We start from the raw sequence: 26866 nt of genomic DNA, 5'->3' as shown, positions 1-26866 counted from the left end.
AAACACTATACACAACACACACATTAGGCCGTAAAGTATGAGCACTGGGGTCCTGACCAGCAGGATCCCAGTGAGACAGGCAAAAACATACTGACATACAGGTAAAAATGGGGATAACATGCCAAGAAAGATGGTACTTTCCTACAGCAAGGCCACCATCTCTGTAAGTGTTGAAGTGCAGCTTTCAGCTGCCCTTCTGTTCCATTGAACTGCTAGAACCATAGTATAGTGAGCTTGGGCTCACCAAGCTGTGTGTGCGAGAACTGAGCAGTTTTCAACCAAATTGGCCTTAGAAAGAATAAAATCAAAGGGAATTTGTATTGTAAATATGACAAGAAATGCATACTAACAAATCCCTTCCTCCTTGTCATATTAAAATAAACAACATTGAGGAAGTGTGACCGAGGGTTATAAAATTTTGCTAAAAGAGAAAAGAGAATGGCAGGTTACCTATACAGTGACCACACTCTGAGTTATCTAGGGCAAGTCATATACAAATGTTTTGACATCTAGTTGCAGCTGTGGCAAAGATTAAGTTGCTAAGCGCAAGGGCCACATAACTGAGGATCCTGACTGGTTTTGATTTGATCATTGTACGGGAAAATAGTATTTCAGTAAGTGAAGCATCCTTTACCAACGAGAGCTCTTCAGGTAGTTACTTCTGCAGAGGTGCTAGCAAAGAAAAGAAAAAAAAGGTGGAAGGTTCTGGGGTTAAATAAAATCTTGGGTTAATTGTATGAAACTGACCCTTTTATATGGGGCCAGTGTATTTAGCTTTTAGTAAAGCAGTACTAACAGGAGCCTGGTTCCTTATTCCTGGCTTGAAACCAAGGTAGGATCCTGGGAACGATTGTCACATCAATCAATCAATTGAATATATGCAAAAATCAAACAAGTCATTCTTTCAGAATTAAAAATGTCAGCACAGCAAAATAACATCTGGTGTTGCCAGGCAGGATTTAGAAAATAAAAGCAGACACTGTTGAACAGACCTTCTGCTGCTACATTCAGAAGGGAAACTCTTTGTGTGGTACATGTCGAATTTTGGTCTCTTTTCAACACTTCCTTGGCATTTCTTCTCTTGCTTGTTATCTGCCATGGACATTCGACCGGATTTGTTCAGCATAAAAATAAGATTGCGTTTTGAAAACTCTGCCAAAGTAAGATGGGGCCCCTAGAGGTGGGAAACCACATCCTTTCCAGCAAAAGAATGTGTCAGTCAGGGTTTCACTTTAGCTCTGCTGTTCAGTGACCACATCAAACAGGTCCAAATATTTCTTTGCCATTGTGTGGAAAGCTCACATTCAATAGATGGTCTGTTGGTCTGCGAATGAAGGCTTGCTGGTGTCTGACAATTCTAGGTTTACAAAGCCTACCTACTATATAAATTTGGGTAGATTTGCAGAGAACAGACACAATTAATAGTTGAAAGACAAAATTAATAGCCCTTAAGCCAAATAAGAGGTTTAAAAACAAGTTGTTGCTTGATGAGTTCCTTCAGGAGATGGTGTTAGTTTTTATATACTTGAAGATTACAGTAAGTTCGGATACGCGTGACAGAAACAACATTTGTAGAGCAATCATCTTTTGGTGCAACATGCTGCTACCACCAGGTGCTTTGCCAGTGAAATGTGTGGTGTGCGTTCTCCCTATGCCCTGGAGGTATACAAGTTGCAGTGGTCCAATGCATTTCTGTATGGAGCAGAAATTTGCGGTTAGCCAGATATATCACTGCTGATATCAGCAAGAATAGCCTTTTTATTTTTTTAATTTTTTTTTGGTTGGGGCTGCCACCAAGTACTCACAATGTCTACTGATCCTTGAACCATGGCCTTCAGAACATCACTCATGGTCTGGGCTTACATGCACTTTAAGCAGGCCATGTGTGATATCCTGGGGTTCTCTGGCATGGGGATTTTGAGGCTCATCAAGCATATCTGTGAACACAAAGTCCATAGGTTCACCTCATCTATGGACCGCACCAAAGATCGTCTCAGGATTACCACGTGATGTTAAGTCTATCTATCGGAAAAGGCTCATAGGAAAACAATTGGGTTATGTGGTTCATAGGAGGCTGATAGAGACAGTTTTATCACAAAAATGTGTCCCTGTCTTTGAACGTTAATTGGATGAGGTGGAAACAGAATAGGCCACCCTGTTGTCTATCAGATTCAGACTATGCACTTTACTGCTTGCATCCTTCAATTATAAATAGGTTCCCTCTTTTGGTCATCCTGGAACTTGCGTGTTGCCCTGATTGGGTGGAAATGTCTTTTTTTTTTTTGCCCATTGTGTGGTAGCCCAAGAAGAAAATGGCTACATAGGCATTTGGGAAACAAACTGCTCCAAGTAAATCTAATATTCAAGAACCGTGTTTTTTGCTGTATCTTGATTCCTGCTATCTACTTGGAGCATTTATAGCAGTTCACATAAATCTGGTTCATTACCAACAATGTTTTATTAAATTTCATGACGGTGACCTCTATTATGAGTTTGGTGGTAAAACCGTCAAACTTGCACATTGGATAAAAATCGATTCTGCAGAGTTTGTTAAATGACACACATGTTAATATGGATTCTGATTATTATTTTTGATCTATTTTTTATTGTGTCTTAGAATGCTGCACTCAATACATTTTGGGGGTCATTACAACCCTGGCGGACGGTGTTAAAGCGGCGGTAAGACCGCCAACAGGCTGGCGGTCTTTTTTTGAGGATTATGATCATGGTGGTTACCGCCATGGTCATCCGCCGCTTCTCCGTTCCGCCCGCCAGGGCGGAGACGACCGCTGGGCTGGAGACCTGGGTCTCCAGCCCGGCGGCTGTGACAATACCGCTGCCGGTATTTTGACCTGGCTTACCGCCGTGGATTTCCAGCAGTAGGAACCGCCATGAAATCCATGGCGGTAAGCACTATCAGTGCCAGGGAATTCCTAACCTGGCACTGATAGGGGTCTCCCCCACCACCCATCCCCACCCCCACCCGACTCCCTCCCCTACACCCGCCACCACTCCTGCCACCCCCCAAAGGTGGCAGGACCCCCCTCCCCACCCCGACCCCGACATTACCTTACACACCCGACACGCACGCAGGCACCACCAACACACATATATACGCACACACATCGACATACATGCCAACATCCACACACACAGTCAGACACGCACACCCACATTCAAACATACATGCACACATCCATACAGACATACCCACAGACATACCCGCACTCATTCCCAAAACACGCAACACCCCCGCAAGCATATACACACTCACACACCCCCTCTACATACACCCACGCACACCCCCATGCACCCACACAAAACCCCCCCCACCCCCCCTCCCCTAACGGACGATCGACTTACCTGTTCAGTCGATCCTCCGGGAGGGGACGGGAGCCATGGGGGCAGCTCCGCCGACACCACACCGCCAACAGAACACCGCCACGGCGAATCACAGGACGTGATTCGCTGGGCGATGTTCTGTTGGCGTGGAGGTGGAGCAACCTCCACTTCCCCGCCGCCCTTCACTATGGCTGTTGGCGGCTCTCCGTCGGAAAAACGACGTAGAGCTGCCAACAGTCCTAATACGCCGAGCGGAAAACCGCCACCACTGGCGGTCTTCAGCACGGCGGTCCCTCGGCAGTCTTGTAAAAAGACCGCCGAGGTTGTAATGACCCCCTTTGTATGCATAAAACATCAGGAAGTACCCATTCTCAAGCACTGGAATTTCTGGAGAGAGAGAAATGTAATCCCAGGGCAATACACAGAAGGACCTCACAACCTCCCTAGAAGTGCAGTCAACAAATTCCTGTATGGGAATGTGCAGGTATTTGTTCTATGTGCACAAGGCACGTTGAAATAAAGCATACAGAATCCATATCATCCTCTGATACTGCTCAGTCATCACAAGCAGAAACCTGCTAGACACTTCATAGACCCAAGCGAGTAAACAAAATACAAATTTATGAGTCCTTAGCTGGCGGCCCTGGTCAAGGAGGTACCTCCTTTGGCACAGTTGAGCATCCCACCCTAATAGGCACCATGAGTCTTGAATTGTATTCACCGGCAATGTCCTTCACTGGTTCTCATGTCTTTCCAACCAGTACCACTTTGTTCACATGGGCACGTCAAGATCACAAAAGATCTCTGTCACCCATTGATTCCCCTTGGTCTCCATACTTTGTCCTGTTATCTTCAACCTGTTAGTGGAGCCACTTGGTGCTCTGTTCACAGATAACATCAAGATCACTAATACGTTGATGATACACAATTCTACTTGAAAGTCTGCTATGCTTCATATGTCTTACATCTCTAACACTGCTTGCTCATCATCCAAACCTGGATGTCCAGTGCCTGTGTGAAGCTCAGCCCACCCATAACAGAATTTCTGTTATTTATCTGATTGAGACTTCTAGCTGCAGATTCCTTACCTTTAGAATTTCTTGGCGTCGCTTGGAATCTGGAATTTTTGCTGAGCAGCACCCTGCGCGCGCCGTCGGGTGGCATCATTCGGATCCGCGTGCCATCGGAGGAGCGGTCTGTGACGTCACAGTCTCCTATAAAGGCACCACTCTGGCGCGCGTACGTCAGTTCTTTTCCTTCCACACCCGTTAAGCGCAGATCGGGAATCAAGCTACCCTCTGTCTTTTTTGCCAGGCGTTTGAAGTTTGTACAGGATGGCTTTGAGGAAGACTGGGTCCAAGCCGTGTGGCGCCTGCCATCGCGCCATGTCAGTGACCGATCCCCACCAGGTATGGCTCTGGTTCCTAGACCGAGACCATGACTCAGTTGTGTTCCAACTGCTGGGCCATGGCACCAAAAGCTTTGAGAGAGCAGTCTTTGAAGCTCATGGCAGCCCGACAGTCGACGTCGGCTGGCGCAACTCCGAGGAGGTCATGGTCCCGAGGCCCAAGTCCTCTTCTTCGCACTCGAGATTCTCTGGGCACCTGGGGAAGAGGCACAAGAAGAAGAAGTCCAAGCGGACTTCCACTTCACCCCACCGTCGACCGGCGAGGCGACTCTGAAACGTAGACTTTCCAGGCACGGTTCCACAGAACCGATGCCAAGTTCGGACTTCGAGCCTCACCCCCTTCCCGAATGCCAGAGTGACCTCCGTTCAATTTAAGGAGTTTTATGAGGCCATGCGTCTCGTATTCAAGCGGGCTACCCCCCCTGGTGTGCTTTCTGACCCCATGGACTTCAGCAGGGACCCCATTAGATTCCACGCCAGCAGCTTTGGTGCCGATGGGGCCTCTTGGATCTGATACCAGATCCGGAACGACACCGTGTACACACAGTCAGCCTCCTCTGGCGTCGTTCCCAACATCAACACTCCCCGTGCCACTGGCGCCCACCAGTGGTGCGAGCCCCATCCTCATACCTGATGATCCGGAGCCAGAATGTCGTATGATGCAGATTCTGACTGAGACGGTGCGGACAGGGGCCAGATCATTGCTTTATTATTACTATAAGCAACCAGGCACAGGTGAGGAATGGGAGGGGTCTCACGATCCTATAGAGTTCGGTTTGGGGCAAATGAACTGGTATGAGGAACTAGAAGAAGCCAGCGGACTGGACACCTCTCCAGGTACTGGCATGATCTCACCTACTACAGTGGCAACGGAGGAGGGAGCTTCATATGCTATGGTGGTGCATAGGGCAGCTGAGGCCTCGGACCTGGATTTGCCTATGGTGCCCGTCAAGACTAACCTCCTGACTGAGGTGCTTCAGCTGGAGGTTTCAACATTGGAACCGATGTAACGCTTTAACGAAGCTCTTACTGATGTCCTGCTGGGGACGTGGTCCAAATCCAGCACAGGGGCTCCTGTAAATAGGACAATTCGCCATCGACTAGCTCCAAATGAGCCTAGTTTACTCACCTAACACCCTAAGACTAAGGTCTGGTTTGGACACAACTGATTCGCTGGGTAGGGCGATTGAGTTGACGGTGGCATTTCGTCGCCACTCCTGACTTAGTACATCTGGCTTTTCGGGGGATGTCCAGGCACACCTTATGGACATGCCCTTCGATGGCTTGCGCCTATTCATTGAAAAAAGCAGATTTGGTGCTAGAGCGCTTGAAGGATTTTCGGGCTACGGCCAGGTCCTTGAGCCTCTCGGTGCTCACTCGCCAGAAGTCTGCCTTTTGCTCCTTTCGAGGCTTCAGGAGGGGTGGGGTACTATGCCATCCACAGACCAACCACCGTCCTCCGTCAGGTCAACATCCTGTGCGAGTACGAGGTTGTGGTACCGTCGGATCCAAAGGGTCTGGCCAGAAGTCGTTCACCACCCAGCCCCCCTCCTCCACAGCACCCAAGTCCACCTAGTATGATTCTTCAAAACCACACACGTCCAGTTGAAGGGAGGATTCAATTTCATCTCTCTCACTGGCGATCCATAACATTGGACAAATGGGGTTTGCAGATCATACAGAAGGGCTATTCTCTCCCCTTCCAGTCTTTCCCTCCCTGTATGCCTCCATTAAATGAACGGCTGATGGAGGATCACTTAATCTTGGGCCGCAAGGAAGTTACGGCTTTCTTGGCCAGTGGAGCTATAGAAAGAGTCCTGATGTCAGAAGTAGGCAGTGTATTCCTGCTACTTTCTGATTCCCAAGAAGAACAAGGGTCTTCGTCCTATTCTGGATTTATGGGACGTCAATCTCTTCCTCAAAAAGTAGAAATTCAAGATGCACACTCTTGCTCAGGTCTTGCCTGCCCTAGACGAGGAGACTGGATGGTAGCGCTGGACTTGCAGGATGCGCATTTTCACATCTCCATCCTGTCTGCCCACAGGCGTTATTTGTAGTACAAGGTGGGCCACAAGCACTTTCAGTTTAATGTGCTTCCCTTCGGTCTCACCAGTGCCCCTCGAGTGTTCACAGAAGTGGTAGCAGCTCATCTGCGCAGGTTAGGGATTTCAGTCTTCCTCTACCTCGACAACTGGCTATTGAAGGCTCCTATGCCTAGGCTCTCGTCACCCGCCTTCAGACTACGACAAACCTCCTGCATTCACTGGGGTTCACTGTAAATGAGCCAAAGTCACACCTGACTTTCTCTCAGAAGCCCCCCTTCATTGGAGCTTTTCTGGACTCAGTGCATTTTCGGGCTTATCCTCCAGAGCAGCGAGTCCAGGATATTCAGGTTTTGATCCAATTGTTTGGCCTCTATCCTGGATTTCGGTGAGACAGACTCTGAGGCTGTTGGGTCTCATGCCCCCCTGCATCCTGTTAGTCAAGCATGCCAGATGGCATATGAGGGCTCTGCAGTGGGACCTGAAGTTCCAGTGGGCACAGCATCAGGGGAATCTCACTGACACAGTTCAGATCTCGGAGGGAAGTGCAAAAGACCTGCAGTGGTGGTTAGTGAACTGCGATTGAGTCAGAGGCAGACTCCTCTCCTTTCCCCAGCCAGATCTCACAGTAGGGACAGAGGTGTCACTTGGGGTGGCCTTCTGGGAGAGGTGGAGATCAGAGATCTCTGGTTGAATCCGGACTCCATATCAATTTACTGGAGCTCCTGGCGATCAGACTGTCATTGAAAGCATTTCTTCCTGTTGTAAAGGGGAAGATAGTGCAGGTGTTCACGGACAACACTACCGCAATGGGTACTGTAACAAACAGAGCGGTGTGGGGTTGTGGGCACTTTGTCATGAGACCCTGCATCTCTGGACACGCCTGGAACAGCAGGGCATAACCCTGGTGGGTCAATACCTGGCAGATTCTCTGAACGCCATGGCAGACGAAATCAGCCGTCGATGCCTAGCGGAGCACGAGTGGTGTCTCCATCCGGAGGTGACACAAGGACTCTTTCAGCAGTGGGGAGAGCCCTGTTTAGACCTGTTCGCCGCCGCAGAGAGCACGCAATGTCAGCAGTATTGCGCTTTGGAGTTTCCAAAGGGGTAATCGCTCTGCAATGCTTTTTGACACCAGTGGAGTTCAGGCCTCCTCTACGCATTTCCGCCCATATCACTTTTGCCCAGAGTGCTCAAGAAGATCAAGAACGACCAGCCCCAAGTAATTCTAGGGGCTACGGACTGGACACATAGAATCTGGTATCCCAAGCGTCTGAAAATGAGCACCGATCCTCCAATCAGGCTGCCTCTTAGGGAAGATTTTTTGTCGCAGCAGCAGGGGAAGGTTCTCCACCCAAACCAACTATGCGCCTTCATGTGTGGAGATTGTGTGGTGACAGTTGACAGCCTTTGACCTTCCTCTTGAAGTCTGTAAAGTTATTTTGGCAGCCACAGGTCCTGCCACTAAAACGGTATACGTGTGCCGTTGGAAACGCTTTGTATATTATTGTGCAGAAAGGTGTATTGATCCTCTCTGCTTCTCATTCTAATATCCTTCTCTTTATACTATCCCTTGCCCAGCAGGGTTCTGCCCTGGGCACTCTCAAAGGCTATCTTTCCGCCTTATCGGCATTCCTCGGCTGCCTGATCAGCCTTCACTTTTCAAGTCTCCTATTGTACATAGATTTCTTAAAGGGCTTATACATATGTTTCCCCCTACACTCTGTTATGCCTCAATGGGACTTGATTCTGGTCCTTACATTTCTCACTTGCGCTCCCTTCGTGCCCTTACACAACTGTCTCCTCCGGCAGTTCACCATCAGCCTTTTTAGTGGCAATAACATCTGCCATGAGGGTGAGTGAGATGCAAGCTCTTTCATCTAATCCACTGTATCTCACCATGTTCCCAGACAAGGTGGTTCTCAGAACACGTGCCTCTTTCCTTCCCAAGGTGGTGACCCCATTTCATCCTGGTCAGAATATCATCTTGCCCATTCTTTGCTCTACTGCATCCCTCTAAGGAAGAGGAGCGACTCCACTGACTGGACCCAAAAAGAGCATTGGCGTTCTATCTTGACCGCACAAAAGAGTTCCACATGGATGACCAACTCTTTGTGGGGTATGTGGGGGCAAAGAAAGTTTGGGCAGTGTAGAAACTAACCATTTTGCGCCGGGTTGTTCTCTGCATTAAGATCTGATACGCACTGGCCAAGAAGCAGCCTCTTGAGGGCTCAATCTACCTGGGGCAAAGCTGCCACCACTGCGCTAGCACGGGGTGTTCCAGTCCTAGATATGTCAGGCAGCAACGTAGGCATCCTTGCACAAGTTTGCAAAACACTACTGCCTGGACACTCAGGTCCAGAGAGACGGACACTTTGCCCGTTCTGTCCTACAGGACTGTCTGCTGCAAGAAGATCTATCCTCAGCCTACCACCACAAGGTTATGGCTTGGGTATCTATTTGAAAGGTAAGGAATGTGCAGCTAGAAGTCTCTATAGGATGAACAAGTTACTTACCTTCTGTAACTCATTATCTGGTAGAGACTCTAGCTGCAAATTTCTTACACCCACCCATGCCTCTTCAGATATGTCTAATAGGGTCAGGGGTTGTCCCTTTCAGGGCCCTAGTTTTTTGCACAGTCGAACTGTTAGTTCTATCCATGGCTCTGCACTTCTCGTGTGGAAGTTCCTGGAAAAAATAACAGAAGTACGCGTGCCGGGGTGGTGCTTTATAGGCGACCATGACATCACAGACGGCTGCAACAACGGCGCACACAGGGTAGTGCTCAGCAAAAATTCTGGATTCCAATGTGACGCCAGGAAATTCTAAAGGTATGGAACCTGCAGCTAGATAGTCTCTAACAGATAATGGGTTACCAAAGGTAAGTAACTTGTTCATCAGGAACATGCAAGATAATGACATGAACCTAGAGAGCATTGAGCCCCAACTTGGACCAAATGCCAAGTCATTTGGATTCACACTAGACACCAACCTTACCTTCAGAAAACACCTTGCCAAAAAACAGACAGCCTGGTACCAGCTCTCTTCCAATGACAATCAAACAGTTTCTTCCAGAAAGTGACTTCAGAACTGATGTTCAAGCCTCTATACTCTATCATCTGTATGGTGGTAATGTCCTACTCAGTAGCTTTACAAACTAGCACCACTTAAGGGTATACTACATGCCTCAGTATGCCTTATCCAGGGTCTGAAAAACATATAATTACATCCCCCCATCCAGATGAAACTCTATTGGCTTCCTTTGCAAGCCCTCACATGTTCAAAACCAGCTGCATCATTTACTAATCGATAAAGCTATCAACCCTGCTTATCTTACAGACAAGCTCACCACCTTTGTCGATCTCAGCACACATACATCCAGGAAACCTTCAGGCGACGGACAAAGAAGCCCATTTTTCTTGTCTGTATTCCCTGCCAGAAGAACTACAGGATCTCTTTAGTGATCAGGTAGGATTATTGACTGGGAACTCTGTGAAGTCGGAGTGGTTCAGCCCCTTAATTCCATGTTAGTTCTGCATGGGCTTACTGACCCAGGTGATGAGAATGAGGCTCCGGTTATATTTCCCCCTCAGAGAAGACATGGGCATTAAGAGAATTATCTCTGGGAAAGCTCCATGGCTAGAGAAGATCCCTGGGGGACTTGCTTTTGGATGAAGTAGACATTCGGAGTCCCTACTTTGCAGTGATCTTTAATGCTATAATTAGAGAGACTCCCATTCCACCATGGGCTGAAATCATTCTCATCTTTAAAAAGCGTTCTCAAGCTCTACTAACTGACTCATAAGCCTCGTACATAGCTCCCAAAAAACGTTTAGTATGTTAATCCTAGACAGACTCTGGGAGTGGTTGACTATAAACAAAAATATTTAGTCCTTTACAAGTGGGTTTCTGAGGATGCATAAGCACTATTGATCAAGTGTTTCAGTTCCAGTTATTGTTTTGGAAAACTGTTATATTACCTAGTGTTTCTTTGTTGTTTTTGTGGACATGAGTTAGGCATTTGATCCTCTTTTTGGCAGGTATTTTTGGAAATGGGGGTCCCCAAGTACCTGTTGGATGTTATGATTAGACTTCACACAAACAGTTTTGCGCAGGTCAGATGTGGCCAAGTGGGTGCATTGACTAATCAAGTCCCTGACATAGGTGTTAGGCAGGGTTGTATACTCATACCCTCTTTGTTCAGTTTATATTAATGGTCCAGTTTCATTTCTGGATCAATGTGAAATGACTCCCCGGGCCTATCAAACATGAGTGTTCCTGCTCTCATGTTTGCAGGCAACACCTTACTTTTCTCCAAATAACCTATGGGCCTCCAAAGACTATTGGACGACTTTGAATGCAGAGGGGATTGTAGATCAATGTAGGGAAAATAAGTACAATGGTCCTGAACCCTTGACATACAATCAGACCCAGTCCAACGTTAATGGGGACTCCTCTGGAGCATGTACGCACTTTTGATTACTTGAGGATTACACCTACAAAACGGTTAGACTGACATACCCTTGTAACCCAGCACATGCTTAAATTGGAACAAGTAGCTGGGGAAATTGTAAAAATGTCCCAAGGTTCACAGTTTTATACTATATCCTCCGCAACCCAGAACTATAATCATCAGGCTCTACGTTCAGCTTTATATGGGGTAGAATTATGGGAACATAGGGATGTGAATACACTACTAACATAGGAAAACTGAATAATGAAACAGTTGACAGGGTTGCCTTTCAGCACCCCTCTACTTCCCCTTAGACTGGACCTAGGGCTTGGACCCATTTACAGTAAGATAGGATTGAGACTCCTCCTTTTTTTTAAAAGAATGTGTGCCACCCCTGAATTGTGCTCCTACTGCTAGGGTTTAGAAGATATATTGCGTGTTCCTGGTTCATGCAGCATACCCTGGCTGGGATATATAAAAGCAACTCTTGCAGATATTGGGTGTAGGAGCCATTGGAGTAACCCAGGGAAGGCTGGTGTAATTTCTAAGTTGCTCATTAGGTCTAACTATTGGCAATACAAAGATGAACGTATATACACCCAGATAAAGCTTGGTTCTCTAACTGATGCTTTCCTTGTAGTGAAGGATTCCTTTCCTAGACAACAGTTTCTAGATGAGATAGTCTGGAAGAGCTAAGAGATTGTTCTTGCAGCTTCCATTACAGGACATTACCCATCCACTCCTACATTGCCAAATGGGCATGTGGCTTAAGAGTGGAGGACTGCCGGTGTCCCTCTTGTGGCAATCCCAGAGAAAATCTTGAGCATGTCATTTTTCTGCCCAGCCTACCAGAACAATACAAAGACCTGGATATTACCACTGTGCCGCAATTTAAGTGTCGGAACACAAGGCGGTCCTAAGAATTATGAAATTTGACACTAGTCAATTGATGGATTTTGCTCTCTCCCGATATTTGATGTCAATTTGAATAGTTAAATAAAAGCTGAAAATCTCCCCAGAGAACTAAGGTAGCAGAGCTGTACTACTGTATAAAACCAGCTATTATCTATTTTATACTTTATATTTTGGTCATTGGGCTAATTCACTCATGTGACTGTTAGTAATTATGTTTGATTTTATATTGGTTTTAAAGATGTGTGTATTTCATGCTCTTACAGTTGTCTGTGTTAATCTGATGTGTTCTTAGTGTGATAATGTGATTTTTATTTATATGTGCTTTTATGGAATTTGTGCCAAAATAAGGGTATTTGTGAATACAAAAGAAGAAAAATAAAACAGGAGGCATTTTCCATAAGGGCACGTAGGAGCTGGGGCATCCTGGTATCCATCATGACTGCCCTTTCATTGATTCATTTTAGGAAAGAGTTGAAGACTCATCTCTTTAAAGAACACCACATCACAATGCATTAACCATCCTCAACATAGTTTGATATTGTCCTACTCATTGAATTTAGACTTGTCTTTGACCATGTACAGCGCTCCGCTGCCTTTTGGGTATGTTGGTGCTATAGAAATACCATTTGCATTCATTCAATAACAAAAAATGAATTACAAGGTGCAAAGGTAAAGGGCTACTCTTAAAATAAAACTTAACTAGATGCATTGGCAGGGCAGTGAAATGGTTGCTAACGCTGTAGCATAAAAACACCATTTGAACTAAACAATTCCCAGCATGTTTTCTCCCATCTAAGGTTAACCTCACCCCTGCCCTTATCACGTCCTCAAGCACACCAGTCAGTGGAAAAATAAGTTTCTTCCTACAGCATTGAAACAATATTTCCCAAGAAACTTTGAAGGTAGACAAGGTAATAAATTATTGTGTTTGGCTGACAGGCCACAGTAATATGTCTCATCACTAAAATAAGTGGGTAAACACAGAGCAGCATAGGTGGAGGGGCAGATACTGGAGAAGCGCTCAGTGTGCATGCTTGTGTATATAACCTTCTCATAAGAATAAAGGCACACTATGACAAGTAATAGACCTGTTGCCCCGTAACCAAGGCATTTGAACTCTGTAGAAACGGTGTACGATTCATGGGTTTCCCAGAGCTGTGTGAAGGACTTATCCCCAGAAACATTCTTAGAGCAATGACTGTCTGTGCTGCTGACTAAGGAAAAACTCCTCAAGCCATAGGACCCTGGTTCAGCTACAGCCACGTTTGCACCCCTCCCGGTCCCATGATTGCCCTTTTTTTTTTTTTTTTTTACTAATAACGACAGGAATTAAATCTTATGTCTCTCCAGAGTCCCTTTCAGGAGGCCAAAAAGAAACACTGAACTCTCAATATACATTACATGCTTCTTCACCCTTCCAACATGTAGGTCCTCTGCCAGTTCTGCACATTTTTCTTCGACACACCAGGGGCGTTCTGGGAGTGGATGGAAGAAAGGCCAACTCTTCACACCAGCTGACACTTTGGACAGCAACCCATCTTCTGCCTCTGCAACACCTTTACCAAGAGAAAATTGCAGCCAATCATTAAGTAAAATTCGATGTCCCTCGCTGATGCACTGCCTTCTGGATCCTTCAAAGTACACACAGTGTGGTGACAAGCTTAGAAAGCTGGAAAGAGTTCATTAACGTTGGATCAGGACATGCTCCCACTGTTGTCTTAGAGGTGTGCCTCTTCAGGGCTACCCACCCACTAGTGGACCCTGGAATTACAAAGGCTAATTTCTGCCCATTGTCTGATTTGGGGATTGGTAGACCGATGACTATAGGCCTGCCACACACCCGCCCCCTCACTTCCTCTTGCCTAACTTCCGTGGGAGAGGGGAGATAGTTTTCTCTCACCCTTTCTTGTCTTCTCTACAGTCTTAAGGGGAGAGAGGTTTCTCCTTTTATTTTATTATTTTGTTGTTTCTGCTTTCTGAGGTTGGGGCTAGGGTGCAAAGGCAAGACAATGGGACATTTCTGCCCTGTTGGCAAAAGTCTTGGAGCTGTCTTGTGACAGATGCTTCTTTTACACACAACATGGGGTGGAGGATATGGGGCAAGATCTTGAAGGGAAAGTTTATTTTGTATGATAAGTTAATTCAAGATACAATACTAGTAGTTTAATTATGCCACATACAAACACACCAATGGTTCACTTCCCCCCCCGAGCACTTTGGCTCTGGGTGAGACCTTAAATGTTTTTTGGTAGCTTATGGGTTAAATGGCGAGGCTCTGGGGTGCCACAACAAGGTGTCTCAGGTCTTGCAATGTTGATGGGAGCACTGGGCATCACTGATGTTTGGTGGACCTTTCATCATGAGGAGCAGAGCATCACTTTTTATTTCAGAGCGCATGGTACGTTTTTCTCCTTGGACTGCTTCTTCATGCCTGCCCCTCCAGTGTCTAGGAGCCAAGGCCTGCATTGTGGCTTGTGGTCTTTTCAACCGTTTTCAGTTTTTATTATTTGGTGGTAGCCGAGGTGAAAGGCGTTTAATTGGTTGTTTAGTTCATAGTAGTTGTTGGAAATTGTCCTCTTTACAGGGTCTCCCTCAAGCTTTTTGCCTTCCTTTGCCTGCTTTTCACTGGATGTTTGCTTGTTGGCCTTACGACTCTGTGCACTTTCTCACTGCTAACTAATACTAAAGTGCTTGTGCTCTGTCCCAAAACAAGATTTGATTGGCATATACCTGATTGGCGTATTTAATTTACATGTAAGTCCCTTGTAGAGTGGTATACCATATTCCCAGGGCCTATAAATTAAATGCTGCCAGTGGGCCTGCAGCACTTAATGTGCCACCCGCATAGGTAGCCCTTTAAAACATGTCCCAGGCCTGCCATTGCAGCCTGAAGGCAGTGTCCTACTGCCATGTTGACTTGGCATTTAAAACCCCTTGCCAAGCCTTAACCTCCACTTTTATTGCTTATAATTCATCCCTAAGGTAGGCGCTAGATAGCCCATAGATTAGGGTGCTGTGTAATTAAAAGGTAGGACATATACTTTTAAGTTTTACTTGTCTTAGTAATGAGACTCCCAAATTTGTTTTTCACTACTGTGAGGCCTACCCCTCTCATAGGATAACACTGAGGCTTACTTCTTATGTTTAATAAGCTGTAATTCTTAAATCAGAGGAGCTAGTTATGTCATGTTTGGTACCTGTGAACTTATAAAGATAACCCTTTTTAATGGTGAAGTCAAATTTATCATAACACGTTTGAAAATTCCACTTTTAGAAATTTGGCATTTTCCTGTCCTTAGCCCTCTGTGCCTGCTGCCTTCCATAGGTCACATAACAGATTTTAACTGACAGGAAGTACTTTGTGAATTCCTCCCAGACAGTCACACAATAGTGGGGTTAGCAGAGTCCTGGATGGGCCATTAACTGACTTGATGAGGAGTAGGCTGAGCTTCTACCACCACACAATAGGCTTAATGACCGTGTATTGTCAGTGCAGTTAGGAGCTAGGGCAGGGGAGGCAGGAAACTCCTGGAACTTCAAAGAACCTTTCTGGAAATGTCTCCCACCTTCTAGGAGCAGGGTATAAAAATAGGGCTCTCAGGCCCACTCTTCAGTTCACTACAGGACCTGCTGAAGGACTTGGAGGACTACCTGCTGCTATGATGTAACCCAGCCTGAGTGAGTCCTGAACTCCCAAGTCATCTCCATCCACTCCTGGACCCTTGGTTGTGGTGCTACAGGTGCCTAGATGGCCATGTTCTAAAACTGAGGACTTGCTATCAGGAACCTTAAACTTAAAACTCCGATTATACTAACTGGATTTTGATTGCTTTGATGTCAAATAATTCATTAACATTTACTTCATTCTGAATCGGTTTGGGTTTTTATTGTGTTGTTTTTTCGCTGTATTACTGTTATACTGCATAAATAATGGATCCAGAAGATTTTCGTGAGCAGCATCTCTGTGCGCTGTTAGGTGGCTTGTCGACTGGCTCTGCGTCCGTTGGATGTCCTATATAGGTGCCAGTCAGGCGTTCTGACATCAGTTTTTCTTTCCACGCGAGATAGCGCTGATCTGAAGAGAGGTACCCCATGGTCAATTTTTAACTGCCCTTTTTTTACTTTTTTTCAAACTCTTTTTCAGGAATTTTCTCCTGGTGTGTTAAGGGATGTCATCTAGGAAGAGAGGTTTCAAGCCCTGCGGATCCAGTCTTTGGGAAGTGTCTGTGACGGATCCACACCTTGTGTTTGGAGCACAGCGTGAAGTCGTGTTCAGTGACCGGCTATGCATCCGAAGGCTTTGAGTGATCGTTCCCTAACACTGATGGCAGCCCAGCTTATGACTTAGTGCAGGTTGAGGCCTCGGTTGAGAGTAAGTTCCTGGGACTGGTCCCAGAGTCTGAAGTCTTCGTCATCCCATTCAAAGTACTCCGGGCAATCGGGTAAGTCTAGACATAAGAAGAAAACTAAAAAGTCGAAATGCTCTTAGACTTTTCCTGCACTTCTTTTTCGGCAATCCTGCCCAGCTGGGAGCATCTTCAGGCCCGGGGTGTATGCCAGCTGCTCCAGCCTGCTGCCAAGGGACTCCCAGGGATTCAATCCTGGATTCGGACTGGCGCCAGTCATACCACCTCGACCTTCCCAGATGCTGATGCTCCTGGTTCCCACCGGAGGTGCCACCCCCATTGTAATCCCTGACACAGAGCTGACACTTGCAGGAGCCTTGACTCTTCGCTCGGATCATAAGCCCTATTTCTCTGGTCTAGGCCTCTCGGAAGAATGGAAGGAGTTGCTGGACCCCTTAGAATACCTGTCTTACAAATGATAAATGACTCATGTGAGGACTTGAATTAAGCCAGTGGACTGGACATATCTCCTAAAACTGGCAAGCTTTCTCACCCTACCATGGCTACGAAGGACAGAGCTTCTTATGCAATGGTAGTGAGGAGGTTGGCTGAGGTCCTGGACCTTCAGCTGTCCTCGGTGGCCGACAGGATTAATTTTTCGACTGAGGTGCTGCAACCGCAGGAGCTTCCACCTCAGAACCCTTCCTCCTGTTTAATGATGCCCTCACTGACATCCTACTGCATACCTGGTCAAAACCCAGCCCAGGGACTCCTGTGAACAGGACGTTTACCTGCAGCCATCACCCTTACCTGAGGACCTAAGTTTCCTAATGCAACACCATACCCCTGAAAGCTAGTGGTTGAAGCCTCTACCTACCAAGGCATGTTCCCTACTGCTGCCCCACATAGGGAATCCAAATGGTTGGATTATTTTCGGAAGATGTTTTTTTCTGCCAGCCCTGCTTTGCTGTCAGTGAACACTGCATGCCTTATGGGCTGTAATTCCCACACGCTGTGGGATTCGGTTGCGCAAGTGATGCCACAGTTGCCGAAGGAGGCCTGGGCTGTACTGTCTGACTTTGCCAATGTTCACAATTCGTTGCATACTTGAGACGACTTGCTCACTAGGTAGAGCGGTTTCCAGAACAGTGGCTCTGAGGCACCACATGTCCTCAGCCACACGTGTCTTTTCGGGGGGTGGATTGGCGTCTTTGGCCAGGGGCATGGCACCCAGTGACCTCGTGGGTCAGATGGCCACAGCCCTTGCCCCCCCTCTGCAGCAGCCTCTAAACACTCTAATCTGACCCGAACTCCCACAAGCCGAACCCCCAACCCCCCATCCCCCCCTTTCTCCTCCCCATTACTGATCAGTTGATGCCAGGATTCACCATCACCTGCCCACTGGCAATCCCTTACTTCAGACAGGTGGGTTTTACAGTCCAAAGGGACTGTTCCCTCCCCATCGAGACTACCCTTCCATCCATGCCACCATCTTACAATTGGTTGAAGGAGGATCATTTGTCCCTTCTTTGCAAGGAAGTTGCATCTCTCTTGGCCAAGGGAGCCATAGAAAGGGTCCCCATGCCACAAGTAGGCTGTGGTTGCTATTCCAGCTACTTTTTGGTCTCCAAACAGGACAAGGGCCTTTGCCCTTTTCTAGACCTATGAGCCCTCTGTTTCTTCCTCAAGAAGAAGTTTAAAATGCTCATGTTGGCTCAGATCTTGTCTGCCCTGGACCAGGAGACCGGATGGTACCGCTGGACTTGTAGGATGCTTACTTTCACATCCCCATCCTGCCTGCCCACAGATGTTACTTGAAGTTCATGGTAGGCCACAAGCGCTTTTAATTCACCATGCTCCCCTTTGTCCTTACCAGCGCCCAAGGTAATGGCGGTGGTTGCAGCTCATTTACGGCGATCAGGGGTTTCACTCTTCCCCTGTCTCGACCACTGGCTGCTGAAAGTGAGCTTGCCTCCAGGCTGTTGTCGTGCTTTCAGCCGTGGGGGAGCCTTGGTTAGATTGGTTTCCCTCTGCTGAAAATGCGCCATGTCAGCAGTTTTGCGTGTTGGAGTTTCCAAGACAGGGATTGCTCAGAGAAGTTTTTAGTCTTGGTGGAATTCAGGCCTCCTTTACGCCTTTCCACCTATACCACTCCTGCCCAGAGTTTTCAATAATATCAGGAACATCATGTCCTTCGAGCCTCCAATCAGATTACCCTTTCAGGAGGATCTTCTGTCGCAGCTGCAGGGGAGAGTTCTTCACCCGAACCTAGCACCTCTCCACCTTCTCGCGTAGGGATTGAGCAGCAGCTGTTGACAGGTTTGACCTTCCTTCAGAAGTATAATATAATTATGCCAGGCAGGCGTCCCTTCTCCAAAACTGTATATGCCTGTCATTGGAAGAGATTTGTGGTATAGTGCACAAACAAGTCTGTTCACCCCCTTTCTGTCCCTCGTTCTGGGGACCTGTTGTTCATTCTTTCCCTTGCCCAGCATTTGGGCACTCTTAGGGAATATTTTTCTGCTGTTATTGTTTTTTGCGGTTGCCTGATCAACCTTCCTTGTTTGTCTCCTATTGTACATAGGTTTCTCAAAGGTCTTGCTCATCTCTTCCCTCCTTCCCCATTCATTGTGTCTCAATGGGATGTGAATTTGGTTCTGATTATTTTGATGTGCGCTCCTTTCAAGCCCCTCCACAATTGTCCTCTCAGGCTTCTCCCATTGAAAACAGCCTTTCTTGTGGTGATTACATCTGCCCACAGAGTGAATGAGCTGCAGGCCTTATTTAAGCTGCCTTACCTCGCTATCTATCCTGACAAAGTGATACTTCGCACTAGGCCCTCTTTTCTGCCAAAAGTGATCATCGTGCCTACTTTTTACACACCCCCACATCCTTCTAAGGAAGAGGAGAGACTCAACCGCCTGGACCCAAAAAGAGTGTTGGTGTTCTACTTGAACACGCAAAAGAGTTCCAGGTGGATGACCAACTCTTTGTAGGGTATGTGTGTGTGTGTGTGTGTGTGTGTGTGAAGAAAGGTCAGGCAGCGCAGAAGCAGACCATCCACAGACATCCCCAGATGGGCCATGGTTGCATTAAGATCTGCTACACACCGGCCAAAAAGCAACCCCCAAGGGTTTGTATGTTTATTTTACCCATGTTAAAGCTGCAACCACTGCATTAGCATGTGGAGTTCTGGACATCTGTCAGGTGTCAATGTAGGCATCTCGGCTCATGTTTACTAAACACTACCGCCTGGACAGTTAGCTCTGTAGGGATGAACACTTTGCCTGTTCAGTCCAGAAGGGCTTTCTTGTTTGAAATTGGCTTGCAAACCCATTTCTGGCAATGGTATTGCTTGGGATCTCTTCAGAGGTATGGAATCTGCAGCTTGAAGTCTCTATTAGATGGACAAGTTAAGTTATCTTTAGGTACTCCTTATCTGGTAGGGACTATATCTGGCTGCAGATTCCTTACCAACCGAACCATAGCTCTGCAAACTGATTTCGAGGAGCAGAGACTCCCCTTTCAGGGCCTTAGTTTTGATGCACTAGTAGTCAGTGTTCTTAATGGCTCTGCGTTTCTGGTGCGAAAAGTCGTGAAAAGAAACTGATGTCGGCGAGCCTGGGTGGTGCCTATTGACGTCATTTCTGGCATGAAGAACTCCGATGACGGGCGCAGAGCCTATCAACGCGCCTACTGGTGCGCAGGGGTACTGCTCATGAAAATCTTCTGAATCCAGTCTGACACCTGGGAAGAATTCAAAGGTAAGAATCTACAGCTAGATGTAAAGCCTGATTTGGAGTTTGGTGGACGGGTTACTCCGTCACAAAAGTGACAGGTATCCCGTCCTCTGTATTACGATGTCCAAAGCATATAATGGAATCATAATACAGCGGATGGGATATCCGTCACGTTTATGACGGAATAACCCCATCCGCCAGACTCTAAATCAGGGCCATACTTTTTACCAGATAAGGCAATCCTGCAAGATCTGTTGCACACTAAGTCAATGCTTCAAAAAATGTTGATGGACGAAGCTAGACTGGCTTGGCTGGCAGTGCAAAGCTGTATCTATGAGTTGGGCAACAAAACTAGTAATGCCTTACGCCGTTGTTATCAAAATATGACTAATCACAGTCCTATCACACGCATATTAACTAAGGAGTGTAGATAGCCAACAGTGCCTCTGACATAGCACACACATTCACAGCTTACTATGCTAGGCTGTATTCAAGGGGTCCTGTACTTGATCCCAACTGCGTGGCGGACTTAGTCATGCAACACCCATCTGATTCTGAGAGAGATTCTATGGAGAGGGGAGTTGCTTCTGAACTGTCCATAGCTTTTAGCCAACTCCAGTTGAGAAGGGCTCTGGGACTCCATGCGTCCCAGATGAATTTTTCCAACTTTCACCTCCAGGACCCTCTGCCCGTTCTCTGTGCTACTGGTAGAGTCCCTTAGGACAGGGATACTACCACTGGACCTTGCGCAGCTAATATTGTACGTACTAATACACAAAACATACTAATACACAAAACAATCAGACCACATGTTAGGTGCTTCTCATATTGTCTGAGATCCATCCTCTACATTCATATGTTTAACCTGTATATTTGTCAGGTTGTCAAAGATGCTGTCCCTGAACCAAGTCCTGCTACTGTGGATTAATTGGCCTCCAAGACACCTATTTCTACCTGACAAACCACTCCACCACCCAGCATAACCTGAGATTTATGTTGGAATTCCAGTGCTGTCAGTTCACTGTTCTGTCTTTAAGCCTACCACACTGCACATCTTGACAAAAATACCAGCAGCTGTGGTGGTGTCAATGGGATGGTCAAGAAATGCACACATTTGCATACTTTGATAACTGGCTGCTGAAAGTGGAGTCCCAGCACTTATTGAGTAACATCTTCAGTGTTCAGTGACTCCTATCCTTGAATTGGGCCTCACGGTCAACACCCAGGAGTTCTTATCTCACTCCAACACAGAAGTTAACTTACATAAGAAGAATGATGGATGTGATCTGCTTTGACGGCTTTCTCCCTCCTCAGAGAATCGTGGATATTTTAAAGATTACAAAGTCTAACAACGAGCTGGTTCTGGAAGTCTTACTCTGCTTAGCTTCAACTTCATGCATTCTGTGGGTACCACATAAACAGATAACAGATGATTGTCGACCAGTGGTGCCTGCTACTAGTAGCTCCTGCCTTTTGGCTCAGGTGCAGATGTTGCAGTCATTCCCTCCAAATCGGCACTGATGAATTGTCCCCTCCAAAATTGAGATGTATCATCTGTTAACCAAGCGGACATAGGCTACCTTTGTTACAGGCACAGTTTTCCTAATGCTGGCATGCCTATGTGGTTGACATGACAGCATTAAGTCTTCAGTTCACAGAGGAGCAGTGTCTGCATATAAACATGTTGGAGCAGCAGGCGGTCTACCTTGCCATTAACGCATTTCTTCCAACCATCTCAGGGAGCACCATTCTGATTCTGTCAGGCAACACCACTGCCATCCATTATTTCATTAGATAAGGATGGTGTGAGGTTATGGACCTTGTGTTTGGAGGTGATATGCCTGAGGCAGATGGCTCAGCGACATGGAATTTCCCCACCATCAGCTCATCTTGCAGGTTCCCTCAACATGAGAGCAGATGCTGTGGTGCTTCTTTCTGGTGGACCAAGAGTCCAAACTCACTGAGGTGATCACAGCAGAGAACAGCAAGTGTACTCAGGTTTCTGCTATGCACATTAATCTCTCTTCTTCTCTAGGGGATGCCTGACTGTTGTTCCTTTATCCATTGATTTTGCTTCTGCCTATGGTCCTGCACAAGTTGTGCGATGATTGAGCACAGCTGATCTGTTGGCACACAACATTCAGCCACCTCTTCTCCCACACTGGGTTGACAATGTCTTTACAGGACAGAGCTGATGAGCAGCTCTTTTGTGGCTTTACCAGAGTCATCAAGGGCAATGCTGTGATCATACACACCATTGGGTCATCCGATATATCAGGATCTGTTAGGTCTTACCCGAGAAATAATCTCCAGACTTTTTCTTGTCCGCTCAACTATGAACAAGACTGCTTCCATGACTCACACTACAGGAGTTTCGGTGGCTGGTGAGCAGCCATGTGATCATCCTTTCATACTTTTGCAAAACATTACAACTGATCAGTCCAAGCAGGCAGTGCCTGGGGAATTGTTCATGAGGTGAAGAACTTGCAGAAAGATTTCTTCATTTGTAGAAAAAGTTACATGCCTTCAGTAAGAATATTTTTGTAGCTTTTGTGGCTCATGTCATCTAGTGCTTAGCCTGGACGTTTTCAATTTTTTTTGTTGAATGAAGTTAAGGCACAAGTTGTGTTTTTTTTTTGTTTTTTAAAAAAAAAATTTTTTTACCAACAATAAACGAGGACATAGGCTGCTCCTTAGATTTTTTTATTTTCTTCTTCCAGGTTCGGCCTTTTTGAGAATGAGCTCTGGGCTGACTTTCTCACTGATATGTTTGGGATAGTTCTTTGAGATTTCAGGACAGACTATTCGGAAGACTCCAGACGAAGAACTACAGGTCTATCTTTGGAGAATGCCTAGGGGATGATGCTATGGAAGGTATTTTCTTCCAATTCTGCCCTAGGTGCAACACCAAGGACCTGTGATTGATTCAGCACGGTGTATGCAGCATTGGGCGTTTCCCTGTCCCCACCACCACAACCACAGCTTTGCCTACCCTCCCAGCCACCATCTCCTTACTCAGCAAACAGATCAGTCCATATTTTATCAGACCCAGACAGCCCTTACTAGTAGCTAGACTCTTTATGAAGGGCCCGTAGCGTGGAGGAGAGGGCTGACAAGTGGTTAGCTCTACCAACAACAAAGACAAAACCCTAAGCTGCCAAAACATCTCTACCTGTGACACGTCCCCTACCATCTGGTTATTCAGAGGGCTGGCCTACATCACCAGGTGAATGTGTACATCCTACAAGACTAGGATGGTTTCCTTGTAGAAACCTTTTCTAAGAATGAAAGGTCAGTGCAGATTCTCCAATCATAAAGGACATATTGAAGACTGCCCCACACAACTTTAAAGAGCCTGTAAGGCTAAAAGTTTCATGCTAAGGGTAGACAAAGCATAAGGCTTCATCTATTGATAACTCTATCTACATCTAGGGCCAAATTACCTCCACTCCCAGATGTCATAGTTGTGCATACAATGTGGAAATGCATCTATGCATGAGGAACAAGGGGCCTCCACCACTGGACAGAGGATCAAAGCTGCTGGTAAGCATGTGGCAGTTGTGGACGGCATCCATCACTACAATAGATATCATTAGGAAGAAATTGAGAAGCTGATAAAGAACTTCCCATAGAAATAGGATTAGAGCATGTGGTGGAAAGAAAGGTAATATTTAATGTTAATATCTTCTGTGCTCTAGACGCAGAATATACCTTTCTGCGGCTTCAACAGAGGTATCCTCCTATGGCGCCATGCATGGCTCTGCATTTCAGCATTCAGGCCAGTGGTGCAAAAGCACATCCTCGACCTTCCTTTTGAGGGGGAGCATCTCTTCATTCCTCAGATGGATGAGCTGTTGGAACAAAAAAATAAAAAAGACAGATGGCTAAATCCATGGGTACCCTCCATGCCACCCCTGCAGAAACTGTTTTCAAAGACAGGGGGCAAGAGACAGCTCCAAGACTACTCCACACAGTCAGGCTCAAGGTTATCGGGGCCTACAGGAGTCCTTTCAAGACTCCCAAACATTGTTTAACCAGAGGCAAATACAGGGGTAAAAACCGGGGCAAAGGTAGAGACTGCTCCAGCAGGGGCACCTCTACCACCAAACGGGGGGGGGGGGCAATTTCCACAAGCAGAGAATCCCTGTGAAAAACTTGTGTTAGTTAAGGTACATACATCTTGCTCTTTGAAATTATGTAAAAGCAACAACCTGTTGCCTTGCTGGGCTTTCCTCGTAGATGACCATTAATCCCCCACTTCTCACTCATGGGATGCGGAACTACATTTTCTCAAGCTCATCTGGAAAATACAGTCCTCATAAAGACCAACAGCATGATGGTCAGATATTGAATTCAGAAGCGTGGGTAGGGACGCAAACCCACTCCCTACAGCAGTCCACACTCTCTCAGGATATCATTGTTAGTTTGCAGCAAGATATCCACTTCTTAGTGGAGCACAGCCAGGGGTGGACAGTAACTATGCACGCCTGTTCAGTAGGATGCATTAACAAGTCCATAAGTGGAACTCCACCCACAAGTGTTGTACAGGTACTCCTATCAGTGTGGTTCCTCAGTCATCGACCTCTTCCTCACTCCTGCAAACTCGTAATCCCCAAACTTCATCTCCAGGCACACCAGCAATGCACTATGGATAAATTGCCCTGGGATATTTCGTGCTCTTTTCCTCCTTCTGCCTCTAATCCTGTACGTGCTGATGAAGATGGGGCAATTTTTTATGATCCTCTTCCTAATGGCCACAACCTGAACCAGGCAGCCCTTGTACTGAAAATGGTCATCAGCCCATAGGATAAATTGTTGCTCGGCCCGACCTTATCGCTCCACATCAGGGTAACCTCGCACCCCAGGCTGCTGCAAATTGGGATTTGGCATTTAAGATCCTAGAGTTTGGCTGTCAGTCTCACATTGGAGTGCATGCTTATGATGCATAAGGCGCTTAAACCCACTATGTGTGCATCAATTTGAGCAAACCGACTCCTTACATGGCTCTGTATAAGACAGTACTTGATGCTTTTTACACTTTTAAAAGTTAGGCCTGGCTCACACTAAGCTGCAGTTCCAGCATATATGCAAAATAGCAAACATTTGTCCCAATTCAAAATCCCTGTGGTAAGGTCTTCATGCAGGGCCAGACAAGAATGGTACGTCATAGAACACCTCCTGCCTCTTTGTGGAATCTCAGTATAGCATTGATCCCACAAACACAGCTTCTTCTCAGAGGCAATGCACTTGACAGTGGTGTTAGGTGTGAGAATAGACACTTTGAGCAGATCATCAATGGAGCACCATAAGTGGGAGCTTCATTTTGATATGGAATAGGTTGTCATGCCTGCTGATCCCCCTCCACCTCCCTCCTTTCCCACACATCAACCTGTCTGTGTCTTTTCTCAGTAGCAAATAGTGCACTGCACTTTCCACAAAAGGGCTCTTTACAAGGTGTTATTTGGCTGCAGTGGAACCTGAGCGTGCTTTATGCTTTTTGCCTTATTACACTTCTGGCATAAACCCTCCAGAAGGTCTGTACGTGTGTCCATAGGTCGCATCTGAATCGGATCGAGCAAGGGTGATTTGATATGCTGATCTTTTGAATCTCTGTTAGGTATCAGATTCTCATACCTTACAAAGTTGGTCTTGTGTTGTAGTTGGATAGCTGGATAGTCTGGTCCTTTTTCCCAACCATTGGGCGCTCAGGCTACTTGCATTGAGATTGAATGGAGGTGTCTAGATTTGCTTGGGCTATAGGAAGTCATCAACCACACTAGCTTATATTGGATGGTGTATAATACTTTTATCCTGTTGTTCTACAGAGGGACATAAGCCTTCAGGGCTGTCCTTTTGATGTCCTGCCTTTTATTTTCGGTCTTGCTTGGAAGAGATTGATCTTTTCAGTCATTGAACGTCACCTGGCCATATTGCCTGTGGGGAGGGGTTTGTCTCTTCTGACCAGCCTTCGCTGTTCTTTTCTCCATTGGTAGCCAGGTTTATTGAAGGTATGTCGCATATGTATCTTTGCACACTGTTTTCCTGCTTGACCTTGACTTACCTTATTACTTGAACAGAGTGCCTGGATGTCTTCAGAAGGAACACTCAGAACTAGGTGACCCTCACTGTCTCTCAGTTCCCAATCCAGGATTGGATCTCAAAGTGATTCTTGAGGAGGTGGCTACGCACTTATGCCCAGCTCATCCACAAGATCCACATGGGTCCAAATTCATCTAAATCATGTTTGATTTCTGTGAAAAGGGCTGTGTAAATTAATTTTTGAAGATCCTCAAATGCTGGTGCAGTCTGTACACCCAAGATATTTAAATGCTTTCTCATTCCATCAGAGGGACAGCATCTTCCTTCCCTTCCAGTACCTCTGTTCACGCCTAACCCCTTTATTTAACTATATTGATTTAAAATTTTGAGGACTTCCTATATTGAATCTTGTTAACCACTGGTCTGATCGACAGTAGGGGGTTTATCTGATAGAAACTTCTAGCCACAGATTTCTTACCTTAGAATATTTCTCAGGCATCAGCCTGATTGTGGAAATTTTTAAGCAGTACCTCTCTGCGCTGGTAGGTGGCTTTGTTCGGCTCCGCATCGCCCATGCTAGA

General features: G+C 46.4%; 1 protein-coding gene across 2 annotated transcripts in view; it reads left to right on the top strand.

Moving 5' to 3' along the window:
* Positions 1–26866, top strand: part of SEC24C (SEC24 homolog C, COPII coat complex component) — a 1280009-nt gene that overhangs the window by 934343 nt on the left and 318800 nt on the right. The window lies entirely within an intron of this gene.

The sequence above is a fragment of the Pleurodeles waltl genome, chromosome 6, assembly GCF_031143425.1.
Source record: "Pleurodeles waltl isolate 20211129_DDA chromosome 6, aPleWal1.hap1.20221129, whole genome shotgun sequence".
Taxonomy (NCBI): domain Eukaryota; kingdom Metazoa; phylum Chordata; class Amphibia; order Caudata; family Salamandridae; genus Pleurodeles; species Pleurodeles waltl.
Note: the sequence above shows the minus strand (reverse complement) of the source record. Positions and strands in the feature narration are given on the sequence as shown.